This window comes from Trachurus japonicus, unplaced genomic scaffold, assembly GCF_045865225.1.
Source record: "Trachurus japonicus isolate A0001 unplaced genomic scaffold, Traja_1.0 AP030825.1".
Lineage (NCBI taxonomy): Eukaryota > Metazoa > Chordata > Actinopteri > Carangiformes > Carangidae > Trachurus > Trachurus japonicus.
Genome location: NW_028220958.1, coordinates 44,732 through 58,251, shown reverse-complemented (window position 1 = coordinate 58,251; position 13,520 = coordinate 44,732).

The window sequence follows — 13,520 nt, the reverse complement described above, 5'->3', positions numbered from 1 at the left end:
GAGAGCAAAGTGTCAGAGGATTTTTTGAACCTCTGTCACTCTAGCTGATGTCATCATCACTCTAGCTCTGAAAATTCCGTGCCATTGACTTGCATGTTAAATTTGAATTTTGTCAAAAAATTATCATGAACAGTTGAAGTGTACTGATCAATAACGGTAGAAGATATGAAAAAGTTGAATATACCGTGAATACTTGAAAGTTTTGTGAACGTTTTAAAAGTTGAATGAAGTCTGTAGGTGAAAGTATGTTGAAGCAGTTGAAGTTCAAAGAAGGAGAAAATTTGATGAGTTTGAAGACCGTTTCAATGTATTCCTATGGGGAAAAATTTTTCAATAAAGTTTGAATATTTTGAAAAGTATGAATGATATGAAAAAGTTGAATACATCCAATGATCTCCTGAAGAAGCCGCACGTTTTGATATATGAATTGTTTGAATATTATGAAGTATGAAGAAATAGTTAAGGGCCAAAAAAGGGAAGATAGAATAATAACTAGAAAATGCATTTCCTGAAGGAAATACGGGTGAATGCTGGAAGCTGGAAGCTGAATGAGCTGAATAAATTGTTGAAACTATGCTGAATTAAGTTAAGAAACTGCTGAAGAAATCTTGAAGAGATGAAACAATATATGAAGAGTATGAAATGGTTTGAAATTACTTGAATTGTTGAAGATCAGTATGAAGAAATTGAAAGTCTGAAGTCTACTCGGATTTACTTAAAACTGACAGTTTGAAAACATTTTTGAACCATTACTAATGTAGATTAAACAATATCTGAATAGTAAAAGTAGAAGATGAAAGATGGAGGATGTATGAAATGGGTGCTAATTACTTGAATTAATGAAGAATAGTATGAATGAATTGAAAAGCTTGAGTCTACTCAAACAAGTTTAAAACTGGTGGCTTGAAAACATTGTTGAACCATCACTAATATATGAAAGAATATCTGAGGAATAAAAGTAAAATAATATAGAAGTTGTTACAATCCTTTAAAGGTAAGGATAAGTTAGAATAACTACATCATATCTGAAGGCTAAAAGTCGAGCATGTAAGAGTAGAAGGGTTGAAATCTGAAATACGTGAGAAAAGATTAAAAAGTAAAACTTATAAGAAGGACGTTGAATTTGTATGAAATGTTTGGAAAATTGCTTGAATTTTTGAAGATTGGTGTGAAAAAATTAACATTTCAGTCTACTCAAATGAATAAATATATTAACAGCTTGAAAGCATTTGTTGAACAAATATAAATAAAGATGAAGCAATACCTGAAGAGTATAACTTGTAAGCAGGAGGCTGAATGATATGGAATGGATGCATTTGTTGTTATTTAAAACAGTTAGAATTTTTTTTTTGAACCATTACTAATATTGATACTTATCAGTAGGTGACGTCACGGTGTGTTCCACCTGGCCGCCGCCATGCTGGGTACCGAACACTGAGTTAACCTCTATTCAGCTCAGTGCAGCCACATCCTCTCTGACTAGAAATGACTGCTGCCTGATATTTGGATATGGATATTTCTCATTTTGATGGCCTTGCCTTGAAAGCACACACCATTTCTGCTGAGACGATCTTTGACAGCGCGGTGCGCCGCTCTCTCTCCCGTTAAAACTTAATCTAGCTCACCCAGCGGACCTCTCTCTCTCTCTCCTCGTCTCTCTCTCTCTCTCTCGCTCACTGTCTCTCTCCTGTTACTTATATGTGTTTAACCAAATACACGAAAAGCCAAATCAAATCAAAAATGCGTAGCCCACTTCTTTTTTCTTTTTTAACTCACAGACATTTTCATAAAGTAATAAAATATCTGGACATTTTGCCATTGTTAACATTGAGACAAAAGGCTGCAGGAATGGAAGAAGAATTCGGCAAATCATCTTATCACGCAAAAAGGCACAACAAACAGGTTTTGCACAATGGTTTGCACAAATAAGTCTTAATATGCGCAACACCTTCTCATCACAATCCACACCATCTACACAGTTACGTTATCAGCTGTTATTAAAACCCAACTCATCAGGACGCGATGACCACCACTCACATTAAACAAACCGTTAACTATTAATCCACACTCAAACTGAGGCAGCAATAGTGTTAACTGTACTCAACAAGCTGTTATTACAAGGTTTACAACAGATATGACAGACAACCTGGGCCGTGTGTGTGTGTGTGTGCGCGCGTGTGCGTGTATAAGAAAGGGAGGGAGGGAGGGAGGGAGGGAGAGAGAGAAAGTAGGTAAAAGCTGCTAGCTGTTAGCTACCGTAGCTCAGGCGTCGGTCTCCCGTCAGGTAAAAGCTGCCGTTTATTCCTCAAATGAAGCTCATGTTGAGCCTCTCCGGTACAGTTATCCATCACTGCTGTTGAATTAGCTGCTAAACTGCTGGACGCTAAAACCGAGGGGGCGTCTGTGTGTTTACAATTCACGAAAGCAACGTGAACGTACGTGCTGCTCACACTCAGTAGAGTGAGGCAGCCTCCCTTGGCGTAGGCTACATGTCTCCCAAGCTGTTTAATGACGGTAAAAATGAAACAAAGTAAATATCCTGCATAGTTTCTCTTTTCTGTGCTGCGCTGATCAGAGCGGCGTCCCTACCTAGTGTATTTTACTTAGCAACGATCTGTTAAACAGGAATAACAGACTGTTAAATGCAAAATCAAGATGTAAATAAATATCAGAAATATCAATAAATTATCGGAATACGACATTCAATAGAGCCATGTAATAAAAAAAGGTTTATCCACTATTTTTGTGAGATTTGATGTCACAGCCCATAGACTGCCTTTGGAAGTCGGTACCCAAGATGGCGCTGTGACCGGCTGCGAACGCTGTGTGACGTCACGTGATATCTATCAATTGATGAAACAATATCTGAAGTGTAAAAGTAGAATAATATAGAAGTAGTTACAATCCGTTAAAGGGCAGAATAACTACAACATATCTGAAGGGTAAAAGTTAAACATGTTAATAAAAAGTTTGAGGAAAATGTAGAAATCCTGCATCTTTATAGTTTAACAGTTGAATGGTTGAAATCTGAAATAGGTGAGAAAAAAATTAAAAAGAAGAACTTATAAGAAGGATGTTGGAAAATTGCTTGAATTTTTGAAGATTGGTGTGGAAAAAATAGGTCTACTCAAATGAATAAATATATTAAGAGCTTGAAAGTATTTGTTGAACAAATATGTATAAAAATGAAGCAATACCTGAAGTGTATAACTTGTAAGCAAGAGACTGAATGATAGGGAATGGATGCAAATCCCAGAATTGTTTAAGTGTAAAAAATAGTGTGAAAATATAAATTTATAAATGAAAAATATGAAACTCCTTACATGGTTGAGAAATGGCCTGAATTGTTGGAATTAATGAGGAAAAAGTCAAAGTCCTTCAAAGTAAAATGTAAGGATTGAAGGTGGAAAAGTCTAAAGTCAGGACATGAAGAAGCTCCAAATCCTGAAATATCCATTATGAGAACTGGGGTATATATAGAAATGGGGTAGAAACAAGGAAACAAGGAATGAAGTAAAAAGAAAGAGAAAGGGAGTAGAAAGAAAGAAAGAGACTGAATGATGTGGAATGGATGCAAATGCCAGAATTGTTTAAGATACGTGTAAAAAAAAGAGTGTGAAGATATACATTCATAAATGAAAAATGTGAAAGTCCTTAAATGGTTGAGAAATGGTCTGAATTGTTGGAATTAATGAGAAAAAGTTCAAGTCCTTCAAAGTAAAGGGTTAAAGAGGAAAGTCAGGACATGAAGAAGCTCCAAATCCTGAAATCTCCATTACAAGAATAAACTGAAATGTATGTAAGAGAAATAAATTATTAGAGATGTTTAAAAATTCCCCTCAAAGATATGAACTCATTTAGAGGCTGATTATGAGCTGTAAGCCAGTGTGTCTCTGTGTCTGTGTGTCTATCTGTCTGTGTGTGTGTGTGTGTGTCTCTCTCTGTGTCTGCACCACACAGAGCAGAGCAGTGAGATTTGAGCTCTGTTCAGCTCCGAACAACAGCCTCTGAAAAGAGAACCGTACCTCTTACCAGAATGTGGTCATGACTATCGGGGCAAGGAGACCTTCCTGAGCGAGCCAATGTGCATTAAATGTTTGTAGGGCAAAAACTTTTCTCACCGTCGCAAGAAATATAAGGAGGTCATTTCTGCTTTTCTCAGAAAATCTGCTCCTACTTTACAATGTGAGTCAATGAGAGGAAGAGAGGGAACTGGCTGCACTTAGAGGCTCCCAGTTTAAATTCTGTTAGCCTCTCTGCGTTTTCGAGCACACTGTGAGACACAGCACAAGTTTGTCTACCAAAGTGGGGGAAAATTATGTGTCTAGAAAGAAATTTGTGGCCGTGGTGACAGGATAGAGAGCAAAGTGTCAGAGGATTTTTAGACTCTCTGTCACTCTAGCTGATGTCATCACCACTCTAGCTCTGAACATTCCGTGCCATTGACTTGCATGTTAAATTTGAATTTTGTCAAAAAATTATCATGAACAGTTGAAGGGTACTGATCAATAATGGTAGAAGATATGAAAAAGTTGAATATACCGTGAATACTTGAAAGTTTTGTGAACGTTTTAAAAGTTGAATGAAGTCTGTAGGTGAAAGTATGTTGAAGCAGTTGAAGTTCAAAGAAGGAGAAGATTTTAAGAGTTTGAAGACAGTTTCAATGTATTCCTATGGGAAAAAAATTTCAATAAAGTTTGAATATTTTGAAAAGTATGAATGATAATGAAAAAGTTGAATGGATCCAATGATCTCCTGAAGAAGCTGCACGTTTTGATATATGAATTGTTTGAATAGTAGAAAGTATGAAGAAGTAGTTAAAGACCGAAAAACGGAAGAAGTGTACAGAATAATAATAATAATAATAAAGATTTGAATAACAATAGTGTGAATGCTTTCAGCATTCACCCTAACTAGAAAAAGCATTTCCAAGAATGGAAATGGTGTGACTGCTGATAGCAACTGAACGCTGTTGCAGAATTAGCAAATAGTGCAAGCAGTGATCACCATACAAATGTTTGACCAAGGTCGGAATTGAACCCACAACCTCATGGTCATTAGACTTCCACTCTGCCTCTAGGCCACGGTGCACACACAGTTGCAGAGACTGTTGTCTGTTAATGATCTGCACACTGTCAACATCAAGAAAGCTTGAGAGTCAAGCTTGAATGACTTAGAATGAAAATTTCTGTGAATTTCAGGCTGAGAGCAGCAGTTTCAACATGAAGCAAGTTATCAGAAGTCAACAGAGGACAACTGGGAAAATAATTCACTATAATTGTTGTTGAGGCAAGAATTGAACCAGCAACCTTCAGGTCTCCAGACCAGCAAGCTAACCACTAGGCTACAGACAGAGACAGTATGTGAGGGGTAAAGAAAACCTTTGATAAGAGGATCACTGGCTTCTGCTTAAAAAAAAAAGTAAGGAATCAAACCCATGACCTCATGATCAATAAACCTTTACTCTGCCACTTCGCCACAGAGAGCACAGACATAAGCATGTTTCAGACAGAGTTGTGGAGAATTCTCAGCATTGGGCTGAATGAGAGCAGAGAGCTCCCTGGCTACATTTAAAAAATATTTAAAATTATTATCTAAGTCTCTTTGCATTTTTGACCAGAATTTTAGCCAGAAGACAAGTGTGGCTACAAAACTGGAGAAAATAATTTGTCTAGAGTTTAATTTGCAGAAAAAGTTAAATATTTTAAAAAGTATAAATAGTTAAAAAGAGAAAAGTAACGCCGATAAAGTTCAAAAAAAGCTGCACGTTTTGATATATGAATTGTTGAAATAGCACAACACCTAACACACTAACCATATGGCCACAGAGAACCTGAGTTACAATGAGCTTTATACTATGAGGAATCAAAGACTGTCCAATGACAGCTGAATAATTGGAATCAAAAGTCAAGCAATGACTGAGGCAGGAATCGAACCCGTGACCATATGATCACTAAACCTTTACTCTGCCACTTGGCTACAGAGAGCACACTGCTTTCAAGACTGTTGTCATTCATTGTAATGTGATGATGTGCTGCAAACTGGTACGAGTAATCAAGGAGATAACAAACACCTGTAACCAATTGAAGGCGGGGGAGGAGAGCAGAATTCAACATAACATAACAAGAATTCTTCCCTTGGATTCAAACCAGTGACCTTAGGGTTGGCAGGCAGTTACCCTAACCCCTACACTACAGAGGAGTTATCAAGAGGAGAGGTTGAGACTTTGATGAATGTGAGATTTTTCAATGATGCTTAAAACAAAAATAAATTAATATAAATTAGCCACACCAAGTGAGAAGAGGACTTTTTTGTGACCTGTGACTATTTTTTGGTGAATTCAAATGAATTAAAAAGCACTTAACAGCAAGTTACAAAGTTGAGCTCCTTCTCCTGCTGATGTGAAAAAAATGCATTGAGCTTAATGAGAGCAGAGAGCTCCTTGGCTGCATTTAAAAAATATTTAAAATTATTATCTAAGTCTCTTTGCATTTTTGACCAGAATTTTAGCCAGAAGACAAGTGTGGCTACAAAACTGGAGAAAATAATTTGTCTAGAGTTTAATTTGTGGCCGTGCTGACAGTTTAGCCAGAAAAACTCTAGAATGTTTTTTTGCCTCTCTCCACTCTGACACCACTCTGGCTCTGCTCGTTAGACGCAATACACACACATTATAAAGCTGAAAAAAATCAGAAAAAGTTAAATATTTGAAAAAGTATAAATAGTTAAAAAGAGAAAAGTAATGCCGATAAAGTTCAAAAGAAGCTGCACGTTTTGATATATGAATTGTTGAAATAGCACAAAGTATGAAGGACTAGAAGAAGACCGTAAAAAGGCGGAAGAAAATGGCCAAACAGAAGAACAATAGTGTGACTGCTTCAGCAGTCACACTAACTAGAGAATGCATTTCCTGAAGGAAATACGGGTGAATGCTGAAAGCTGGAAGCTGAATGAGCTGAATAAATTGTTGAAACTATGCTGAATTAAGTTAAGAAACTGCTGAAGAAATCTTGAATATATGAAGAGTATGAAATGGTTTGAAATTACTTGAATTGTTGAAGATCAGTATGAAGAAATTAAAAGTCTGAAGTCTACTCAGATTTACTTAAAACTGACAGTTTGAAAACATTTTTGAACCATTACTAATGTAGATTAAACAATATCTGAATAGTTAAAGTAGAAGATGAAAGATGGAGGATGTATGAAATGGGTGGTAATTACTTGAATTAATGAAGAATAGTATGAATGAATTGAAAAGCTTGAGTCTACTCAAAGAAGTTTAAAACTGGTGGCTTGAAAACATTGTTGAACCATTACTAATTTATGAAAGAATATCTGAGGAATAAAAGTAAAATAACATAGAAGTTGTTACAATCCTTTAAAGGGAAGGATAAGTTAGAATAACTACATCATATCTGAAGGCTAAAAGTCGAGCATGTAAGAGTAGAAGGGTTGAAATCTGAAATACGTGAGAAAAGATTAAAAAGTAAAACTTATAAGAAGGACGTTGAATTTGTAAGAAATGTTTGGAAAATTACTTGTAAGCAGGAGGCTGAATGATATGGAATGGATGCATTTGTTGTTATTTAAAACAGTTAGAATTTTTTTGTTGAACCATTACTAATATAGATGAAACAATATCTGAAGTGTAAAAGTAGAATAATATAGAAGTAGTTACAATCCGTTAAAGGGCAGAATAACTAAAAATAACTACAACATATCTGAAGGGTAAAAGTTAAACATGTTAATAAAAAGTTTGAGGAAAATGTAGAAATCCTGCATCTTTATAGTTTAACAGTTGAATGGTTGAAATCTGAAATAGGTGAGAAAAAAATTAAAAAGAAGAACTTATAAGAAGGATGTTGGAAAATTGCTTGAATTTTTGAAGATTGGTGTGGAAAAAATAGGTCTACTCAAATGAATAAATATATTAAGAGCTTGAAAGTATTTGTTGAACAAATATGTATAAAAATGAAGCAATACCTGAAGTGTATAACTTGTAAGCAAGAGACTGAATGATAGGGAATGGATGCAAATCCCAGAATTGTTTAAGTGTAAAAAATAGTGTGAAAATATAAATTTATAAATGAAAAATATGAAACTCCTTACATGGTTGAGAAATGGCCTGAATTGTTGGAATTAATGAGGAAAAAGTCCAAGTCCTTCAAAGTAAAATGTAAGGATTGAAGGTGGAAAAGTCTAAAGTCAGGACATGAAGAAGCTCCAAATCCTGAAATATCCATTATGAGAACTGAGGTATATATAGAAATGGGGTAGAAACAAGGAAACAAGGAATGAAGTAAAAAGAAAGAGAAAGGGAGTAGAAAGAAAGAAAGAAAGAAAGAAAGAAAGAGACTGAATGATGCCAGAATTGTTTAAGATACGTTTAAAAAAAGAGTGTGAAGATATACATTCATAAATGAAAAATGTGAAAGTCCTTAAATGGTCTGAATTGTTGGAATTAATGAGAAAAAGTTCAAGTCCTTCAAAGTAAAGGGTTAAAGAGGAAAGTCAGGACATGAAGAAGCTCCAAATCCTGAAATCTCCATTACAAGAATAAACTGAAATGTAAGAGAAATAAATTATTAGAGATGTTTAAAAATTCCCCTCAAAGATATGAACTCATTTAGAGGCTGATTATGAGCTGTAAGCCAGTGTGTCTCTGTGTCTGTGTGTCTCTCTCTGTCTGCACCACACAGAGCAGAGCAGTGAGATTTGAGCTCTGTGCAGCTCCGAACAACAGCCTCTCAAAAGAGAACCGTACCTCTTACCAGAATGTGGTCATGACTATCGGGGCAAGGAGACCTTCCTGAGCGAGCCAATGTGCATTAAATGTTTGTAGGGCAAAAACTTTTCTCACCGTCGCAGGAAAGATAAGGAGGTCATTTCTGCTTTTCTCAGAAAATCTGCTCCTACTTTACAATGGGAGTCAATGAGAGGAAGAGAGGGAACTGGCTGCACTTAGAGGCTCCCAGTTTAAATTCTGTTAGCCTCTCTGCGTTTTCGAGCACACTGTGAGACACAGGACAAGTTTGTCTACCAAAGTGGGGGAAAATTATGTGTCCAGAGTGAAATTTGTGGCCGTGGTGACAGGTTAGAGAGCAAAGTGTCAGAGGATTTTTTGAACCTCTGTCACTCTAGCTGATGTCATCACCACTCTAGCTCTGAACATTCCGTGCCATTGACTTGCATGTTAAATTTGAATTTTGTCAAAAAATTATCATGAACAGTTGAAGGGTACTGATCAATAATGGTAGAAGATATGAAAAAGTTGAATATACCGTGAATACTTGAAAGTTTTGTGAACGTTTTAAAAGTTGAATGAAGTCTGTAGGTGAAAGTATGTTGAAGCAGTTGAAGTTCAAAGAAGGAGAAGATTTTAAGAGTTTGAAGACAGTTTCAATGTATTCCTATGGGAAAAAAATTTCAATAAAGTTTGAATATTTTGAAAAGTATGAATGATAATGAAAAAGTTGAATGGATCCAATGATCTCCTGAAGAAGCTGCACGTTTTGATATATGAATTGTTTGAATAGTAGAAAGTATGAAGAAGTAGTTAAAGACCGAAAAACGGAAGAAGTGTACAGAATAATAATAATAACTAGAAAATGCATTTCCTGAAGGAAATACGGGTGAATGCTGAAAGCTGGAAGCTGAATGAGCTGAATAAATTGTTGAAACTATGCTGAATTAAGTTAAGAAACTGCTGAAGAAATCTTGAAGAGATGAAATAATATATGAAGAGTATGAAATGGTTTGAAATTACTTGAATTGTTGAAGATCAGTATGAAGAGATTGAAAGTCTGAAGTCTACTCAGATTTACTTAAAACTGACAGTTTGAAAACATTTTTGAACCATTACTAATGTAGATTAAACAATATCTGAATAGTAAAAGTAGAAGATGAAAGATGGAGGATGTATGAAATGGGTGGTAATTACTTGAATTAATGAAGAATAGTATGAATGAATTGAAAAGCTTGAGTCTACTCAAACAAGTTTAAAACTGGTGGCTTGAAAACATTGTTGAACCATCACTAATATATGAAAGAATATCTGAGGAATAAAAGTAAAATAATATAGAAGTTGTTACAATCCTTTAAAGGTAAGGATAAGTTAGAATAACTACATCATATCTGAAGGCTAAAAGTCGAGCATGTAAGAGTAGAAGGGTTGAAATCTGAAATACATGAGAAAAGATTAAAAAGTAAAAGTTATAAGAAGGACGTTGAATTTGTATGAAATGTTTGGAAAATTGCTTGAATTTTTGAAGATTGGTGTGAAAAAATTAACATTTCAGTCTACTCAAATGAATACATATATTAACAGCTTGAAAGCATTTGTTGAACAAATATAAATAAAGATGAAGCAATACCTGAAGAGTATAACTTGTAAGCAGGAGGCTGAATGATATGGAATGGATGCATTTGTTGTTATTTAAAACAGTTAGAATTTTTTTTTGAACCATTACTAATATAGATGAAACAATATCTGAAGTGTAAAAGTAGAATAATATTCACCACTTTATTTTCCCATGATCCATTGTGTCACACCACCCCGGAAGTCGGTTGTTTACGTAGCAACAGCTAGCGGCTAACGTAGCAACCGGACATCCACAACTCTTGCGATTGGCTTTATGGTCGTTACAGGCTCCATTCATAAAATCTTTAACTTTCCTTGAGTTGTTTGTGCATCCAACAACAGCACATGTCGTACCGGAGGACATTCTATGAACTTGTAATAATAATAAAAACACTTCTAAGACAGACTGCTAGGCTAGCTCCATTCTGCTTGAAGTGAGACAGAAGTGCGAAACCGACTTGTCGGTGAATTGAGTGTCATGGCGACGCCCAGCGGCGTTCTACGGAAAGTGGTGAATAGAAGTAGTTACAATCGGTTAAAGGGCAGAATAACTACAACATATCTGAAGGGTAAAAGTTAAACATGTTAATAAAAAGTTTGAGGAAAATGTAGAAATCCTGCATCTTTATAGTTTAACAGTTGAATGGTTGAAATCTGAAATAGGTGAGAAAAAAATTAAAAAGAAGAACTTATAAGAAGGATGTTGGAAAATTGCTTGAATTTTTGAAGATTGGTGTGGAAAAAATAGGTCTACTCAAATGAATAAATATATTAAGAGCTTGAAAGTATTTGTTGAACAAATATGTATAAAAATGAAGCAATACCTGAAGTGTATAACTTGTAAGCAAGAGACTGAATGATAGGGAATGGATGCAAATCCCAGAATTGTTTAAGTGTAAAAAATAGTGTGAAAATATAAATTTATAAATGAAAAATATGAAACTCCTTAAATGGTTGAGAAATGGCCTGAATTGTTGGAATTAATGAGGAAAAAGTCCAAGTCCTTCAAAGTAAAATGTAAGGATTGAAGGTGGAAAAGTCTAAAGTCAGGACATGAAGAAGCTCCAAATCCTGAAATATCCATTATGAGAACTGGGGTATATATAGAAATGGGGTAGAAACAAGGAAACAAGGAATGAAGTAAAAAGAAAGAGAAAGGGAGTAGAAAGAAAGAAAGAAAGAAAGAAAGAGACTGAATGATGCCAGAATTGTTTAAGATACGTTTAAAAAAAGAGTGTGAAGATATACATTCATAAATGAAAAATGTGAAAGTCCTTAAATGGTCTGAATTGTTGGAATTAATGAGAAAAAGTTCAAGTCCTTCAAAGTAAAGGGTTAAAGAGGAAAGTCAGGACATGAAGAAGCTCCAAATCCTGAAATCTCCATTACAAGAATAAACTGAAATGTAAGAGAAATAAATTATTAGAGATGTTTAAAAATGCCCCTCAAAGATATGAACTCATTTAGAGGCTGATTATGAGCTGTAAGCCAGTGTGTCTCTGTGGTTGTGTGTCTCTCTGTGTGTGTGTGTGTGTGTGTGTGTGTGTGTGTGTGTGTGTGTGTGTGTGTGTCTGTGTGTGTGTGTCTGTGTGTGTGTGTGTCTCTCTCTCTCTGTTGCACCACACAGAGCAGAGCAGTGAGATTTGAGCTCTGTGCAGCTCCGAACAACAGCCTCTGAAAAGAGAACCATACCTCTTACCAGAATGTGGTCATGACTATCGGGGCAAGGAGACCTTCCTGAGCGAGCCAATGTGCATTAAATGTTTGTAGGACAAAAACTTTTCTCACAGTCGCAGGAAAGATAAGGAGGTCATTTCTGCTTTTCTCAGAAAATCTGCTCCTACTTTACAATGTGAGTCAATGAGAGGAAGAGAGGGAACTGGCTGCACTTAGAGGCTCCCAGTTTAAATTCTGTTAGCCTCTCTGCGTTTTCGAGCACACTGTGAGACACAGCACAAGTTTGTCTACCAAAGTGGGGGAAAATTATGTGTCTAGAAAGAAATTTGTGGCCGTGGTGACAGGATAGAGAGCAAAGTGTCAGAGGATTTTTAGACTCTCTGTCACTCTAGCTGATGTCATCACCACTCTAGCTCTGAAAATTCCGTGCCATTGACTTGCATGTTAAATTTGAATTTTGTCAAAAAATGATCATGAACAGTTGAAGGGTACTGATCAATAACGGTAGAAGATATGAAAAAGTTGAATATACCGTGAATACTTGAAAGTTTTGTGAACGTTTTAAAAGTGGAATGAAGTCTGTAGGTGAAAGTATGTTGAAGCAGTTGAAGTTCAAAGAAGGAGAGGATTTGAACAGTTTGAAGACCGATTCAATGTATTCCTATGGGGAAAAATTTTTCAATAAAGTTTGAATATTTTGAAAAGTATGAATGATATGAAAAAGTTGAATACATCCCATGATCTCCTGAAGAAGACGCACGTTTTGATATATGAATTGTTTGAATAGTAGAAAGTATGAAGAAGTAGTTAAGGGCCAAAAAAGGGAAGAAGTAAGAATAATAATAATATTAATAATAACTAGAAAATGCATTTCCTGAAGGAAATACGGGTGAATGCTGAAAGCTGTAAGCTGAATGAGCTGAATAAATTGTTGAAACTATGTTGAATTAAGTTAAGAAACTGCTGAAGAAATCTTGAAGAGATGAAACAATATATGAAGAGTATGAAATGGTTTGAAATTACTTGAATTGTTGAAGATCAGTATGAAGAAATTGAAAGTCTGAAGTCTACTCGGATTTACTTAAAACTGACAGTTTGAAAACATTTTTGAACCATTACTAATGTAGATTAAACAATATCTGAATAGTAAAAGTAGAAGATGAAAGATGGAGGATGTATGAAATGGGTGCTAATTACTTGAATTAATGAAGAATAGTATGAATGAATTGAAAAGCTTGAGTCTACTCAAACAAGTTTAAAACTGGTGGCTTGAAAACATTGTTGAACCATCACTAATATATGAAAGAATATCTGAGGAATAAAAGTAAAATAATATAGAAGTTGTTACAATCCTTTAAAGGTAAGGATAAGTTAGAATAACTACATCATATCTGAAGGCTAAAAGTCGAGCATGTAAGAGTAGAAGGGTTGAAATCTGAAATACGTGAGAAAAGATTAAAAAGTAAAACTTATAAGAAGGACG